The sequence below is a fragment of the Rhipicephalus sanguineus genome, chromosome 2, assembly GCF_013339695.2.
Source record: "Rhipicephalus sanguineus isolate Rsan-2018 chromosome 2, BIME_Rsan_1.4, whole genome shotgun sequence".
In the NCBI taxonomy this organism is placed as follows: domain Eukaryota; kingdom Metazoa; phylum Arthropoda; class Arachnida; order Ixodida; family Ixodidae; genus Rhipicephalus; species Rhipicephalus sanguineus.
In genome coordinates, this window is record NC_051177.1 from 9,037,015 (window position 1) to 9,053,867 (window position 16,853).

Here is a 16,853-nt window from a genome sequence, read left to right on the forward strand (position 1 = left end):
TGCATCTTGCTGGTGATGCTAGAAATTTCGGTCTACTCGATGAGTTTTCAGCGTTTCCTTTCGAGAACTTTTTGTATCAAATCAAGAAGCTAATCAAATCGCATTCTCGAGCTCTTCAGCAAGTTGTCAGGCGCCTGAGTGAAAGTGGTCTCACTGGAAATGGTGTGTCGCCTTCGCAGAATCATCGCCCAATGGAACTTTCTGGGCCTCACAATAATGGACCAGTGCCACCTGATTTTCATGGTGACCAGTACTCCACACTTGCAATGGAAGGCACTGTGCTGAAACTGAATAAGCTTGATAACTGCGTGAAGCTCAAGAATGGACATGTTGTGTTAATTACGAACTTTTTGTGCTCGCCATCAGGAATTTTCATCTGTGGTCATTATTTTTCGACGTTGAATAATTTGTATGTTTGCCCTCTGCCATCTTCAGAATTGATGATTTTTTCTGCTCGAGGACTATCTGAGGAATTCTCAGTTTGGCGTGTCGAGAATGTTCAGCACAAGTGTGTGTGTCTACCAGATGGACCACAGAGCTATGCAATATTTCCCCTTCTTCATACTTGCAGTGATGCCTGTTAATGTTGCTAGTTGGCCATCTTTTACATTTGCTCTAAATCAAAAACAAAACACTGCACACTGACTGAAGTACAGCTGCATCACTCCTTCTTTTACAAGACGTTAACTTGCAAGTTTGTTACTTGAATTGTGCTTTTTGTGTGTACAAATTTCAGGTACAAGAAAGCTGTTCAGCGTTGTACATTTTGATGAGGGTGACGATGTGTCTGTAGTGCCTTCGAGTTGGGTTATCGGAAACAAAGAAGTCAAATGGCCACCATACAAAGGTGCTCATAAAGTGACGGCTGCCATAAAACATCTCGAGAGGCCATCGTATGACTGGGAAATCTACAAGTGCCGCGTGTTAGGGACGTGTGGTAAGCAGCTGTTGCAGCATTTTAATTCTTTAGCTTATTGAATGTCTACACAAAAATGCACTGCTGCAGAAACAAAATGTTAATTTGTTTTTTATTGTTTTATTCGGCTGTGCGTTCAAAAGCTCACCAAAAAAATTGTGGCAGCTTCACACTAGTGGTGCCAAGCCTGAAGGAAGAGTGGAGCTGGTCAGCCTTGCTTGTTTCTCTTTCTATTGTATCTCTTTTTTTTTGTATCTGTTTCTTCCTATTTCTTTCTTTTTTTATCTATTTATCGCTTCCTTTTTCATACAACGAGGACAGAGATGAAGGGTGTTCGTGTCCCTTCCCTTTCATTGTTTCCCTCTATTCCTCCTCTCTGTTTTTTCTTTCTCGTTTTTGTGTCTGTTTCTTTCTTTTTCTTTCACTGTCTATGTCTTTCTATCATTTTCTTTCAATCGCTTTCTTTCTCACTCTCTGTTCATTTTCACTTAACGCTCACACCTGCTGTACTCAGTAGTGGTGCTTACCCAATTCCTGTGGCGCATAGCCACTCGACGTGTTTTGTTTGCGTAGGACAGATTATGGCCAGCTTGAACAGCTGTACTGTTAAACAAGGAAATTCTTTGTTTTCTCTTTTAGTTATTCATGGTGATGCATTAAGTGCAAGTCCACAATTCATCTAGAGGACTATTCTGATATTTATATTTATAGACTATACTCTTGAATTTCTTACTGCTGCATTCTGAAGGCATACAAAGCTGGCAGAAAAAACTTGCTCAGCTATGAATTGTTCTTTCTCCATTGTTACAGCTCTTGCCTTGAATTTTGTGAGCTATAATTTGTTTCTCTCTCTCTTTTTTTTTTCTCTTTCCTCGTCTTCCCCTTCCCCGACCCCCCAGTGTAGGGTAGCCAACCGGAAGTGCTTCTGGTTAATCTCCCTGCCTTCTCCTTTTTCTGTTTTCTTCCTCCATAATTTGTTTCTTTGGGCACTGCTTAACAACTCATACTTTTTGACATTCTGATTTGTGACTCGTGTTCATTTTATCTGCTCTTAGACAGCTACAAAGCAGCCCGAGAAAAAGAAAAGCAGGCGACGGTGACCTCCGACTTGGCGTCTGGGGCTGATGAAGAAGCACCAAAAAGGAAGAGAAGGCGGCCGCAGCGTCTCCAATCCTCGGATGAAAGTGCGGAGGACTCGCTTGACAAGGCAGTAAATGAGCGCCCTTCTGTGCCACGCAGTCTGCAATATGTGTCAAGCCCACCCCCTCACAAGTTGCCCAAGAATGCTTCAGTTTTACTGCCTGCACCAGCGGCCACACATGCACCAAGCACCACATCCACTCCAGTCCTTCCAGAGGACTCCAGATCAGCAATTCAGAGAGGGGGCAGGACCCATGTAGCTTGTAAGTTAACCTTCGATGATCTTGGATAATATATATGTCACACTGACATGGAGTTCGCGCTTTTTCACACATCCTACTATGTATGGCGTGATGTATGCCTCGGCCAGCATGCTGCCACCCCCTATTCACAATTTAACTCGGCGCATGACTTCCGTTGAAAAGTGAATTTTTTCTTGTGTCCATTTGAACGAGCTGTACTAGTTTATTCTTTGCATTTTTTCAGCAATGCTTGAAAAGGTTTTGAAAGCCCTGAAAGAGATCAAAGCTGAGCTGGGCGCTCAAAGTAAAGGTATCCAGCGCCTTGAAAGTGCCATAGACCTTCAGCAAAGACCATCTGCAGGGCCCAGCTTGGACTCCTCCGTGCTGGATTTGCTTCCCCTTACAACACAGTCAAGTCTGGAGGAGCTTGAGCGCCTACTCCAAGATGACGCTAACAGAGCAGGACTGGTGGGTGCTGAAGGAGATAAACGTTGATCCTTTTCATATTTGCTGAAGAAGGAGTGTTCATTTTCTTGCTTGCAGTTTTTAATTTCGAGCAAGACATGTATGTCATTGCTGGAGATAATAAAATCTAAGGCATTGGTCAGAGCCCTTTTTAAGTTAATATGTGGTTAAGGAGCAGGTTGATATGTAGCTAAGCAGCGCATGCTTCTGTTTCAGATTTCCCATCTCTCGCACATCGGGGGAGCCTCTCTGCCAGATGCTGTGCGCCACATCCTAAAACGATGCATGAATGACATCCTTGCCCAAGATTTCTCGTTGACAGGGCGAAAGGGAAAGCGGCCGTTAATAGGCCTGCGACTGACGCGAGTAATAAAAGGTGAGGAACTTAATAATTCTTATTTAGTGCTGTCTTCACGGTGCGTTATTGTTAATCTTTGGCTCTGAATACGAGAAAGCAAAAAAAAGTGCTCTGGTAAAAATGAAAACGATGATCATATTGTTGCTTGGACTACAAGGTGCTATTTTCTGCACATCGAGTCTGTACTAGTTATACATAGCTTGACACGATCAGGAATATAGCAGCTTAAGGAGTAGTGTATGTTAAGCTTACATGGAAACCATCTAAACAAAGCAACAGCTCGATGAGGTGGGAAATGTATGGCACTGCATTGTAATTGTAAAGAGCCAAATGCTTAAAATTATGAACAGCTTATTTCTTATAAAAGTGGCAAGTACTTCATTATATGGTGAGCATTATGTTTGCACTTTATTGTTTTCATCAGTCATTACGAGTTTAACAAAAAAAAAAAAAGCATGCCTATGGAGTTATCTGGTTCAGGTCACTAATAGCCCAAATAGTGATGTCTAGCATTTTGTGATGTCATGGACACTACCTGTACCCATTGCAGGTAATTATTATTTGTTTCCGAAGCTTTTAAGCATTATTTCAAAAGTTAATGGTTCACTGGCTAAAAGCTGTCATGGCTTTTGTGAATTTTTGTCCTTCACCTTTTGCTACATTTGGAATCCTTTTGAATGTAAGTTTTGTAGAAATTCAGTCGGACCGTTTGTTCTGCATGCTTTTCAAAACTAGCAACAGCCTGCCAAAAGAAAGAGTGTTCAAGATTTGTGCTTTGAGCAAATAGTTGATGTGAAAATTCTCTTTTTTTCAGAGGCTCTGCGACCTTTGTTTCCAACAGCAACAGAGTGCCTGGTGAACGCCCGTATTGCAGACTGGCTGCGCTATGCTCCATCCAGGCAGCAAAAACGGTATGGAGCATTAATTTCAAGCTCTTGTTGTTGCGTAAAACTTGTTGCTGAGCGCCCAACCTTTCTGCTCTCTCGTACTTCTTCTCATGCCTTTCTTTCATAGATTGCGCTAAAATGTACCCCTTGTTGCCTCGCTGCTATTTAGAAGCAAAGAAAATGTAATTTCTTTGCATGAGGAGGCATTAAAATTTTTTAGATGCCTTGCCAGCCAAACTGGATAGGTAATACATGAGTGACCGAAATATGGAAGAGGTGCAGTATTTACCATTTACAGGCGAGAAGTACCTGGGACTGATGTTTCCACTTGAAGACTTGCTTTATATGAATGAATGTCATGTCATGCAAATGGTGCATGTTCATTGTAAAAAAATTATTACTATGTGCTATTTCTTGCTTTATATAGAAATATTATGACTTTTCCTGCCATTGTTTTATCACTGCGCAGTCCTTGGCCACCCTGTAACACTTGAATTCAAGGTCTTTTTTTTTTAGAGAAATTGCAGAATGCACCTTGCCATAAAAAGGTGTCACTACGCAAACCTCTCTCCAGCAGCAAAAATTTTAAATTGAGTCCACTAGAAGTGAATTTATCAACCGTACTTGCTTTTACATGCCTTTTCTGCCTTTCCTTTTTCATAATTATCTTAAGCACACTGAAGGCCGCAATATCTGGCCAGTACACAACCACTGAGATAGTGTGGCGTGTTGAGGCAATGCCTTACGATCTCGGAGCCCAAGTGCTATAGGTGTTTGCACGAGTCGGCCACTTTTTCTTGCCGTGGTATCATCACAAAAGGCACAAGAAACATGTTCCTTGATCAGCTGTGCATGATTGTAGGCTCCCTGCTGCATGTAGTGCAACAATATTTCATTGGCATGTTCCAAGCTGCACAGTACAAGCTTGTTAATTTGACTCCCGTTAATTCGTAAAATCTGATAATCCAGACGTGTTCTCTGTCCCCGGCAAGCATGTGTATTGTTTAATAGCATCACTCTTTTTGTTAATTCGGTCACATTTGACCGCAACCCGTTTGATTCGGACGATCCTTGGAGTGGGCCGAGCTCGAAGTGCCGCAAGCGTGTGATGCAAAGGAGCGAAAACAGCGGACGTAGGCCACACGGGTGCCTTCAGAACTGCGCGGACGCTATGATTGTGTCTATAGCAACCACGGTTTCGTCCACAGCAAATGCGGCACCCAGTAGCTTCGTTTTGACTTTGGGCAATGCATGCGCAATATGACAAAAGTCAAACATGGGGAAAGTTGTTGAAGATGAAGATCTTCAGCCGTGACCTGCATGCTGGCATAAAACTCGCTTGCTACATTGTGATGGACGAACTGTCAGCCATTTTCCTGGCGAAAATAATTATCGCCACGTGCGCGTGGTGATGTTGATGGTGGCTATACGTAATTGGGGATGAGTTCAGAGCACGTTTCGGCTTAGGGGGTCCTGAGCCACGGTCAAATTGTGAAAGATGTTGTGAATGACAAAAATTTCGGCTTTTATCCTGCTTTTATACAAAATGAGTACTGGATTCACATATTCATCAAGAAAATGAAAATATATTAATATAATAGACAGTTGTTTATTGTTTTCTTTATACTTTCAATAGTTCGGTTAATCTGGAAATTTTTTTTCGGTCCTGTGAAATCCGAATTCACGAGCTTTTACTGTATTATCTAGAGATCTGGGGCACTTTCTTACCATATTGAATGTGCAGGCACTGCAAAATTGATGCTTTTAATGCAGCTATCATCGGCAATGAAATAGAAAAATTGGCTCAATTCATCTCATGCACCTTAAGAAATTCTCATCTTTTTCTACTCTTGCTTTTTTTTTTGTTTACATTTTGCAGAGAAGCAGCCACTCTTATCAAGGCAACCGAAGCCAGCCTCGCAGATGCTGAGGATGTGATGTGATGTGGAATGCTGAGGACGGATCTGATGTCTTGTCTTAGGCAGCATCACTTTTGTTTATAATGCAAATGTGAACAGCACTTTTCTACTTTTTTTTCTGTATACATGATGCCATCATGCTGCATTCACCGCCACATTTTCATGGCTCTTGAAAGAAGTGTTCCATTCTTTATGTTCTTTTTCCACTCATGACTTCTAGTACCTCTAAGGGTACCAGTGGGAATCCAGGTTGATTCAGTTCCAATGGTTGCTGCTATATACTGTAGGTGTTTTCATGATGTGCAATTTAGAATGGCTGCTGTGATAGCTGCTCAAGTGTTCCTTTGTTTAATTACTTTATGATTACTTGGGACTGTATAGACTGGAAAGTGGCCATATTCACGGCAATCATTTGTGATACCATGGCGATGCCTATGCATGGGTCACAATGCAGTGGCCTAGAAATGTCACTGTTTCGTCATACACCATCATTTATTTTGTATGTATAGGCAATTCTAGCTCATGATATACTTTAAAGATTTTATATAACTATGCACTTCCAATGCATGAGGGATAATGTAGTCGCCAAGTGGTCATTTAATTATGAAACTACCACTCCTCTGCCTTAGGTAAAAACAACTTTGTTTATTGGTCACGTAATGACAATGATACAGCACGTTGTTTTTTTTTGTGTAACAGGTCTAATGGCAATTAAAATCTTACTGTCATCTGTGGTGATTGCATAGTGTAGTCAAGGCTGATTTTCAACCTATGAAGGCATTTGCAAGTGGCCAAAAATTCTTTGTCTTCTTGAAAGTTGTAAGTTAGAATGATATTCATGTCACGCTCTTTCCTTATAGTCCATTGAATTGCTCTAAAGACTCCTTCGGTTGCATTTGTAACCATCTCATGTTTTGAATAGGTACGTTGCTCACGGAGTGAAACGTGGCAGTTGTGGTGTGCAGCTGCTGGCGCCTTCATTGCCGTCCTTCGCCCAGGCAAGCAGAAGTATACCATGAGGTAAAAGCAATCTGTACATACATGTTGCAGATCACAGCACATCACAGTGCAGCAGTTATCCTGCACATGTGTTTACTGACAATTCCATAAGTACCATTGGTTATTTGCAACAAATGTCCCGTTTCAGTCCATGAGCAGTGTAGTTGGGCATTTACAGAGAAGGCAAATGGCAGTTTTGGGGCACACTCTGTTTTTATGAAAGTGTTCTCATTTTTCAAGAAGTTATTGGAAAGTTTTTATTGCTTCACGGTGTTTTTGAAAGTGCTCTTTTTTGTCAATTGCATATCAGTGTTGCATTAATGAGATTTTCTTGTTTAATGCTTGAAGACAAAGCTTGTTCTACAATGTCGGAAAATGGTTTCGGCTGCTTTATTCTCTTAGCCTGCCCATATTTGACCAATACTCTCGTATCTACCTCATCTAAACGTTGGTTTAAAAAGGACAACTCTTGCTTTAAAGTTGTATAAGCATCTCCAAAAGCTGCTGCTAAGCGCTTCATGCTGTTTTCATTCCTGTGATTGTTTCTTGTCACAAAGCAAAGTACTGTAAGTAACTTAAAATGCTACTGTCATTGTGTTCAGGAATAAATATTTTTACACCTTTTCTCCTTTCCTTTGTTAAGTGTGGCAGGATGGCTGCACTTTCATTGTAGTGCTCTAGACTAAATTGGATGTCTATATGAGTGTAGTCTGTGTGGTCAATATAATACTCCTCAGACTTCTAACATGTACACATGTATGATAGTCATTCTAACAGGGTAAAGAAATCTCTTTACTTGACATAACTTGTGTTTTAAGACAAAATGTAGTTGTGGTTTGCTGATATTATGAATCTTGTTCAGTTATATGATATTAACCTGCCACAGTGGCTCAGTTGGCTAAGGCGATCTCCTGTGGAGCACGACATAGGGAGGTGTGATGCTCCTGGCTGCGGCAGCTGCCTTTTGATGAAGGCGAAATGCAGAAATGCCTGTGTGCTTGCTAAAGAATGCCAGGTTGTCAAAATTAACCTGGAGCCCTCCACAATTGCGCACATTATAACCATATGGTGGTTCTCGCCCGCAAAACTTTAGAATTTAATTATTTTATGCTATTATGCAGTCGCATTAATGAATTCATATCACATACGGATGTGTTGCCAATTGTTGCGTGAATGTTGAGTGAATATGTAGCACATGTTGTTACCATGTAGATTAAAAGTTGCAGCAATGTTTCAGAAATGATGCAGCAATGTTGCACATGTGTGTGTTGAGGAAACGTTCCAAAAGTAGGACACTAGCCACGTTGAGGCAACCTCAAAAGGTAATGTTGACTCAATGTTAAGGCAACAATTTGTGCTACTAGGGTACGTACCTCACCGCCCCGAGACCCGCCAGCCGATCATCGACCGAAGGTGTAAGCGTTACCCTTTGTTTTCTACGAGAGCGGACTATCCCTCTACGCGACATTTACGCGTTATTGCTAGCGTAGCAATAAAGTGTTGTTTGTTGTTCTGGCCTGTTGCCTTATTCGCCCGAACCCGTCGTAGCTGCGATGACGCGCGCTACGGGAAGGGGCCGTTGACACGGTACGACTATTTGCGGCTGGGACCAGAGCTATATAGGCTTCTGCACCAGCCGTGCATAGAGCGGACCCCCTCAACGGACGCCCGCGGGATCACATGCGCGGCGCGCTTGCGGCAGTTATGCTTGAGCGCCTGCGTCTTCATGTGACGCCCGAAATCTTCTAAAATTTATCTAGCGTGTACACATCAGTTAATTACCGATATTTCTTGTACATTCTTGCAGCGCTTGGGAATTTTTTTTCTTGCCTTGCCAAAGATGCAACTTCGCGCACCGATCATTTTTGGCGGAAGTAATCGCGTGGGCATATTTTTCTGGTATCCTAGAAGACCGTAACTAACCAACTTGGAGGCGCTGCACCTTTCCTAATGCATCGAAATTCTTTATTTTGGCTCTGTGTATGTTGCTTCAGATTTAATCATATCATTTCAAAAAAGTGATTTCAGAAACTGCAGCGGCCACTGTTTATTTGACACAAAATAAGATAAACTTCTTCCTTCCTCCAAACATGTTTATAGTACACATACGGTACGGTATCGCATGTAAGTGCCGTGAAATAATGCTTATCATATGTGCGACCATCTCATAGAAGGAGATTCGAGTCACTTTGAAATTTCAGTGACACTACATCTTCAATACTGACAATTGGGCGAGCTAATACGGATTAAATAATATGAAAACGGTCAGACGGAAAGAGTGATGAAAAGACTGAAAAACACACGAACACAACTGCTTGCATTCCTGCGCTTTTCAGTAGTTCTGTTTCTTCCCGTTACGCCGTGTAACGAATTCAACAGTGAACATAAAATCTGGACAAAATGTGAGACGTTATTTTATTGATTATGAATTCAGGGCTCATCCCTGCCAGCTGCAAACGGCGGCTTTGCAAACGTCGTTGAAATCCAGCGGCCGTGACACCACCTTCCCGTTTTCTCTTATCTCTCGTTTTTTTTTTTTAGTTCTCACCTTTCAGCCCGCGGCACCTTTGTCATCGGTTCCGGTTGTTTCCGAACGCTGTCGCGTTGCGGTGGCGTGCGTTGCCCCGCAATGCCATGTGGTACTGATGTTGGTTGCCGTGAAAAGCGCGTGTATCCCTTTTATTCAGACAGTTGGGTTGTCTGTGGTCATTAGCGTTACGGGGCACAGACTCAAACTTACCTCAGCAAAACATGCGGAGACAAAGTGCAGAAAAGCGGCTGGTGGGCGACGACAAAATTTCATTTCAAACAAATATACGTGGCAGCCAACACACACATTGCGAGCGACTCACAGGGACAAAGTTAGGGTGGGTCGCTTTTGACAGCTATACGGTAAACAACAAAAAAAAGGGGGGGGGGGGGTAAACACTTCTTTTATGCTCGTCTCTGTTTTCTTATTTTTTATTATTGTTTTGTTATGCCTCCAACTTGTGAGCCCAAATTTTGGCTTCCCTGTCTACTTCCAGTCTGTGCAGACCATAAAACTTTTCGTTTCCGTCCTTTGATGTTAGCCGCTGTACAGGCACTGGCGAATCTTCGTTGCACACCGTGATTGTCTTCTGGCAGTCTCCGTCATGTGGTTCTGTCATCTATTACTGTTTATTTTTTCTATTATTTATTTTCTACAAAGGCACCCATGCTCGCTCCAACAAAGGTACGTACTTGACTGTCCTACAGCAGCTGTGGATCTGCGTGCTACTATAGTATACTGGTGTAAATATAAAAACGTGGTTGTCACTTGACCCGGCCGCCTCGAAAAAAAACCGGGTAAGTGATTGTCACGCATGAATATATATATATATTATGAAGGCCTTTATTGACGGCACTAGTCGACGAAGCACAACGGCGACAGTCAAGACAGAGCGCGGACTCTGAGCGCGAGGAGCGTGCTGTCAGAGAAGAGCGGAAAAGGACGACTCACTAGTAAGCACCCGAGAGGGCGACTCATTACAGGCTTCCAACGCTTCGCTACAATTACCCCGGGTATGAAAAAGGAGCCGCCTGGCGACCTAACTGCTTGTCACTATGAGCGGGTCATGGTAGGGCTTCAGGCGCTCCACGTTGACAATGTCGCGCCCTCGACGGCGCATGTCCGAAGATGGTTCAATGGGTTCGATCAGGTAGTTGACCAGAGACGTGCGTTCGACGACACGGTAGGGGCCGTCGTATTTCGGCAGTAGTTTTGCAGAGAGACCAGTTGCAGTGGTAGGGATCGAGAGCCATACGAGCGCTCCAGGGAGGAACGTGGGCGCAGAAGTGGTGGTGTCACCGCGAAGGCTCTTCTGCCGCTCTTGATCATGCGTAGTAAATGTCTTGGCAAGCTCCCGACACTCCTCAGCAAGTCTTGCTGTCGCAGAAATAGGCGCACACTCAGACGGATCCGGCTTGTATGGAAGGATTGTGTCGATTGTGTGCGACGGGCGCCTGCCGTACAATAAGAAAAAGGGCGAGAAACCAGTAGTGCTCTGAGGGGCGGTATTATAGGCGTAGGTGACGAAAGGCAGAATGACATCCCAATTTGTGTGATCGGCGGCGACGTACATCGAGAGCATGTCGCCGAGCGAGCGGTTAAAGCGTTCGGTGAGGCCATTCATCTGCAGGTGGTAAGCAGTAGTTTTCCGGTGAACAACGTTGCACTCTTTGAGAATGGCTTCGACGACTTCAGACAAGAAGACACGACCTCGATCGCTGAGCAGCTCCTGGGGTGGACCGTGGCACAGCATGAATCGGTGCAGCAGGAAGGAGGCAACATCGCGCGCTGCAGCCACAGGGAGAGCGGCAGTTTAGGCGTATCGCGTAAGGTGGTCAATAGCGACGATGGCCCAGCAGTTACCAGCCGACGTTAGAGGAAGTGGTCCATACAAATCGATGCCGACGCGACCAAATGGCTGGTCAGGGCAAGGTAGAGGTTGCAGACCTGCTGGCGACAGGTGCGTTGAAGTTTTGCGGCACTGACAATCGATGCAGGAGCGAACGAACTTCTGCATGTAGCGGTACATCCCTCGCCAAAAGTACCGTTGGCGAATGCGGTGGTAGGTTTTCGATACCCCAGAGTGTGCACACTGCGGATCAGAGTGGAACGACTCGCATATGTCGGAACGCAGACTGCGGGGTATTACGAGTAGCCACTGGTGGCCGTCGCCGTAATTGCGTCGGTGTAGGAGGTCGTCGCGAACGGCGAAATGGTGGGCTTGACGACGCAACGCGCAAGTGGATGGTTGCCCATGGATCAGTCAGCAAGGCAATCCAGTGATCCTTGCGCTGTTCAGTAGCGATGGTGTGAATGTCGATAGACGAAACGGCATTGTGAGACACTGAGCTGGAAGTATTGTCGTCAGGCAAGGGGGAGCGCGAGAGTGCGTCGGCGTCAGCATGCTGGCGTCCGTTGCGGTACAGCACGCGGATATCGTAGACCTGTAGGCGAAGTGCCCAGCGGGCGAGGCGGCCTGAGGGATCCTTCAATGACGACAACCAGCATAGTGCATGATGGTCGGTGATGACATCAAATGGGCGGCCATATAAATAGGGTCGGAACTTTGTAAGGGCCCATATGATCGCCAGGCATTCCTTTTCGGTGACGGTGTAATTGGTCTCGGCTTTAGTAAGCGTACGACTTGCATATGCCACGACATATTCAGGGAACCCTGGTTTGCGCTGCGCAAGGACAGCGCCAAGGCCAACACCGCTAGCATCTGTGTGTACCTCTGTAGGCGCCGTAGGGTCGTAGTGGCGTAGTATGGGAGGCGACATCAACAAACGACGCAGCTTTGCGAAAGCGTTGTCGCACTCTAAAGACCACGAATGAAGGGGCCCGTTACTTCCGAGGAGCTTCGTCAGTGGCGATAAGATAGTCGCGAAACTTCTAATGAAGCGCCGAAAGTAGGAACACAGTCCTACGAAACTGCGCAGTTCTTTGACAGACGTACGTTTGGGGAACTCGGTCACGGCCCGAAGCTTGGCTGGATCGGGAAGAATTCCGTCCTTGGACACGACGTAGCCGAGGATTGTCAGCTGCCGTGCTGCAAATCGGCACTTCTTTAGATTCAGTTGCAGACCGGTGTCGCTCAAACGCGTCAAAACATGCTGCAAGCGTTGAAGATGCGTGGAGAAGTCCGGAGCAAACACGACGACGTCGTCGAGGTAGCACAAGCAAGTGTGCCATTTCAGGTTGCGCAGAACAGTATCCATCAGGCGCTCAAAGGTGGCGGGCGCATTACACAACCCAAACGACATGACGCTGAATTCGTACAGGCCGTCGGGCGTAACAAAGGCAGTCTTCGGTCGAGCGTCATCAGCCATAGGTACTTGCCAGTACCCTGAGCGCAAATCGAGAGATGAAAAGAATTCGGCTCCTTGCAGGCTGTCAATCGCGTCGTCTATTCGCGGCAGTGGATACACGTCCTTACGAGTGATCTTGTTGAGTCACCTGTAGTCCACACAGAACCGCACAGAACTGTCCTTCTTAGCAACAAGAACGACAGGAGATGCCCAGGGGCTGTTAGAGGGTTGAATGACATCGCGTCGAAGCATGTCGTCAACTTGCTCGGTGATTACACGTCGTTCTGTGGGAGATACGCGATATGGACATTGCCGTAGTGGCAGGTGGTTGCCAGTGTCGATGCCATGCGTAACGGCCGACGTGCGGCCGAGAGAAGTTTGAGCGACATCGAAAGAAGGGCGAAATTCTTCCAACAGGTCCAGAAGCTGGGAACGCTGGACCTGCGTAAGGTTTTCAGCTATGGAGGAACCAAATACGTCAGCGGGTGATGAACCAGAGGTCGAAACAGCATTGAGCGTACTGGAACTGCGGCCGTGCGTGTCGTCGGGTTCGTCCATAACTTGTGCAGCTTCGAGGGGTTCCACGCTGCCGAGACATTCCCTTCGCACCAACGTAACACTGTACGGGGAGGGGTTGATTACAAAAATAGAGGTGCTGCCCTGAGCGACTTGAACGGTCGCGAAAGGCACCAGCAAGCCTTTCCTCGTGCAAACACGGTCATATGGCTAGAGGAGTGCAACGGTGTCGGATAGACTGGCGCAGTAGACCGACACCGCCGTTGACGAGTTTGCAGGCACTTTAATGTCGACTTTGACGAGCACCTTGCTCGCAGCCGATGGGCTGTCTGCCGGCGTCAAATTAGAGAGTGGTGAGAGCTCTATTTCGGCGGGTGTGCAATGAATTACTGCGTCGTGGCGGGAGAGAAAATCCCATCAGAGGATGACGTCGTGACAGCATGTAGGAATTATGATCAATTCGACCACTGTAGGTTGAATACTGTGGGCGCTGGCTGTACGGAGGGATAGCCCGGAAAGTGGCGTCGTCACTTTTCGGAGGATTCGGCTAAGCTTTGCGTCCATAACGGATACGGCGGCTCCAGTGTCGATAAGGGCAGATGCACGAACACCATCCACAAACACGTCTATCAGGTTCTAAGGGCTTCACTGAGGGCTTTCGCAGTTGGACAGCATCGCAGCCCTTGCCTCGTGGACTGCGACGACTAGTTTTCCTGGTCACGTGGGACCAGACGTGGCTGCATCGGGGACAGTGAGCGGCGTCGTGGTCACGGTGAACGGTGGGTAGAGGGAGCTGGGCAAGAAGGCAGTGACATAGGTGGCGGTGAATCGTAATACAGGCGGCTTGCCTGGCTTGGGATAGTTGAGGCGACTGGAGGCGACTGCACGCAATTGCAATAACGGGCGACGTGACCGGCGCAACCGCACACAAAGCAGATGGGGCGGTTGTCGGAAGTGCGCCATCGGTTCGCCGGGGTAGGTCCCATCCATGGCCCAAGACGCGGTGGACGGGGCGGCGGCTGATAGGACTGCATGGTGGGCTGCAGTCATGGCCTAGGAATGACGTCGGCGTACCCAGCCGGCACACTCGCCTCGAAGGCCTGTGGTCTGGCGATGACTTCAGCATAAGTATGGGGGGCAGAGACAGAGATTGCTTGGGGTGGCCTGGCTACGACTTGCGCGTAACTGAGCGGCGCAGGCGCTGGAGGTGGCTGGTGGTATTCCGGCATGACCTCCGCGATTTCCTGTTGAATAGCGCGATGTAAAGGAGGCAGCAGTGTGGTCGACGGCTGTTTAACATGCTGCGACGGAGGGAAGGCCAGGAGAGAAAACTGGCGGGCAATTTCCTCGCGCACAAATGACTTGATCTCGGCGAGCAAGGCCGAGTGATCAGAAATGGCCGACAAGCTAGCGAGATCGGTGTCGCGTGATGGAGGTCGACGGGTCAGCAACCGCTGCCGGCGCAGCTTCTCGTAGCTTTGGCAGAGCGTGATCACCTCTGTCACAGTACGAGGGTTCTTGGCAAGCATCATGGTGAAAGCATCGTCGTCGATGCCTTTCATAACATTGCGGATCTTGTCAGACTCAGACATGCTTACGTCGGCCTTCTTGCACAAGTCGAGGACGTCTTCGATGCAGCTAGTAAAAGACTCACCAGTCTGCTGAGCGCGTTCACGTAAACGCTGTTCGGCTTGCAGTTTACGAACGGCGGGGCGGCCAAACACGTTGATGATGGCGGTCTTGAAACTAGACCACGTGAGGAAATCGTTTGTGTGGTTATTGTACCAGAGGCTTGCCACAACCGCGAGGTAGAAAACCAGGTTGCTCAGTTTGCTCAGTTGTAGCTTGATTCTTCGAGATATTACTCACTCCAGTGATCGGCCTTATATATACATCAATTGGATGACATTGCCCTGCTAAGAACTGTCAAAAATATTTGCAAGCCACTTCTAATGAATATATAATTCCGCAGCCTTTTCAACAAAGTTACGAGGATTGCGTCACTATATTTGTAGAATCCGCTAGTATCAAGCATTCGAAGCTGAATTACTTTTCGCCACAGTATCATGTATCAGACATCATGAAAAAGATTCAACGTATGTTTTTACATGCACTTCCTGTGTATAAAGAACATGAACGTGTATTGTCAGATGTTTCAAATAAATACTTGTCAAGCATTTTCAGAAAGGTGCTGAAGAAATGTCACGGAAATCAATATGTTAAAATAACAAACGATGCATTCATTACACGCACATAAATATAACAACCACTTTTTCACACATTCAGCGTCATATAATGTTGCTACGCGCATTGTGGAATATTCTTTCAGACACAAAGCAAAAAGTTAGTCCTGGAAAAAAAAGTGCCAGGAACTCGGCACGTACACGGAAATTTAAGTGGCTATTTAACCAGATTACGCGAACGGACTCAACTGAATGCATGATATCTTATGACTGAGATAGACGAGATAGAAAAAAACCGCTTAAAACAGCTGAGGGAGATCGCTGTTGTGACCACCACCAACTAATTTGCTGCGGCTGCTGCCCCAACTGCAACTAGGGCCAACATGCGCTCTCCCATAGAAAGCCGCCCGACGCGGCAGGCCGTACCGTGCACTTTTAAAGACTATAGTCTTTCTTGGGATACTTAATCGGAGAAATTTTGGTCTGTCTGTCTTTCTGTTTGTCGGCACGTCACTCGATTCAGCCACTCGGCCAAAGTTGAACCACTTGCCCAAGGGCCAGCCATCTTGAACGGCTGACTAGGTTCATACTTGTGTACACTGTCGATCAAAAAGCAAACATTACGCATATCTGAGGTGCAACATCACTAGGTAAGTATTAGGTGGTGTGTTACTTTAATAGAAAATGCATACATACGTAATTCTAAAGACCCTAGTTTCTTAAGCTGCGCTGAAACTTGCCTTCCTCCATGCCCTCTGCACGAGCTCATTGTTGTGTTTCGGTTTCGGTTCTGTATTGCACTGTACGAATGCCATGGGTTGCCGCTCTGGCATTCCTGTTTTACCCAGGCGACGTGTAAATAAAAGAGTGTGTGGAGAGTACTCGTTGAGTGCGGACGTTTCTTCTGCTTCAGCGCTTCGCGCCAAACCGCGTGTTCGGGCTGGCTGGCGTCCCCGCCGGTCGCGTTGGTCACCGCCAGTCTTCGCCTGCTGCTGCGCCGGGACTGCCAGCCCGCAACACAGCACTCATGTTTCCCGACGTATTGCCAGATGGCGTCCATATCTCACGCAGCGCCTCTTCTATCGTCTTTAGACAACATATGCAGCGAAGCACGCAGATACGCGGCCAATTTTCATCCAGCGGCCGTGGCAGGACGATCCCTCCTTCCCAATCTTCTGGATGCACCTCTGTTCGTGAGACCTGATTTGCAAGCGACATTGGCTTCAGTTTCTGGCAGGGGCAAACTTTACTCGCCCGTTATTCTGGCGTGATGAGTCGAACATAGTCGGTACCGCAGTGTGTTGCATTGACATGCTATCGGTTGAATAGTTCTGCTAGTGGAATAACAATGTAAAAGACTCAAATAAAAATGCACTCGTTGTGTTCCTTG

At 46.4% G+C, this 16,853-nt stretch overlaps 1 protein-coding gene and 1 long non-coding RNA gene across 3 annotated transcripts in view; one reads left to right on the plus strand and one right to left on the minus strand.

Moving 5' to 3' along the window:
• The window catches only part of LOC119382380 (methylmalonic aciduria type A protein, mitochondrial), a 45,406-nt gene that overhangs the window by 22,146 nt on the left and 6,407 nt on the right, over positions 1-16,853 (minus strand). The window lies entirely within an intron of this gene.
• LOC119382382 (uncharacterized) lies at positions 2,270-3,183 on the plus strand. The gene is made up of 3 exons (XR_005181516.2): positions 2,270-2,319; positions 2,543-2,766; positions 2,980-3,183. It is a non-coding gene; the product is annotated as an uncharacterized LOC119382382 (long non-coding RNA).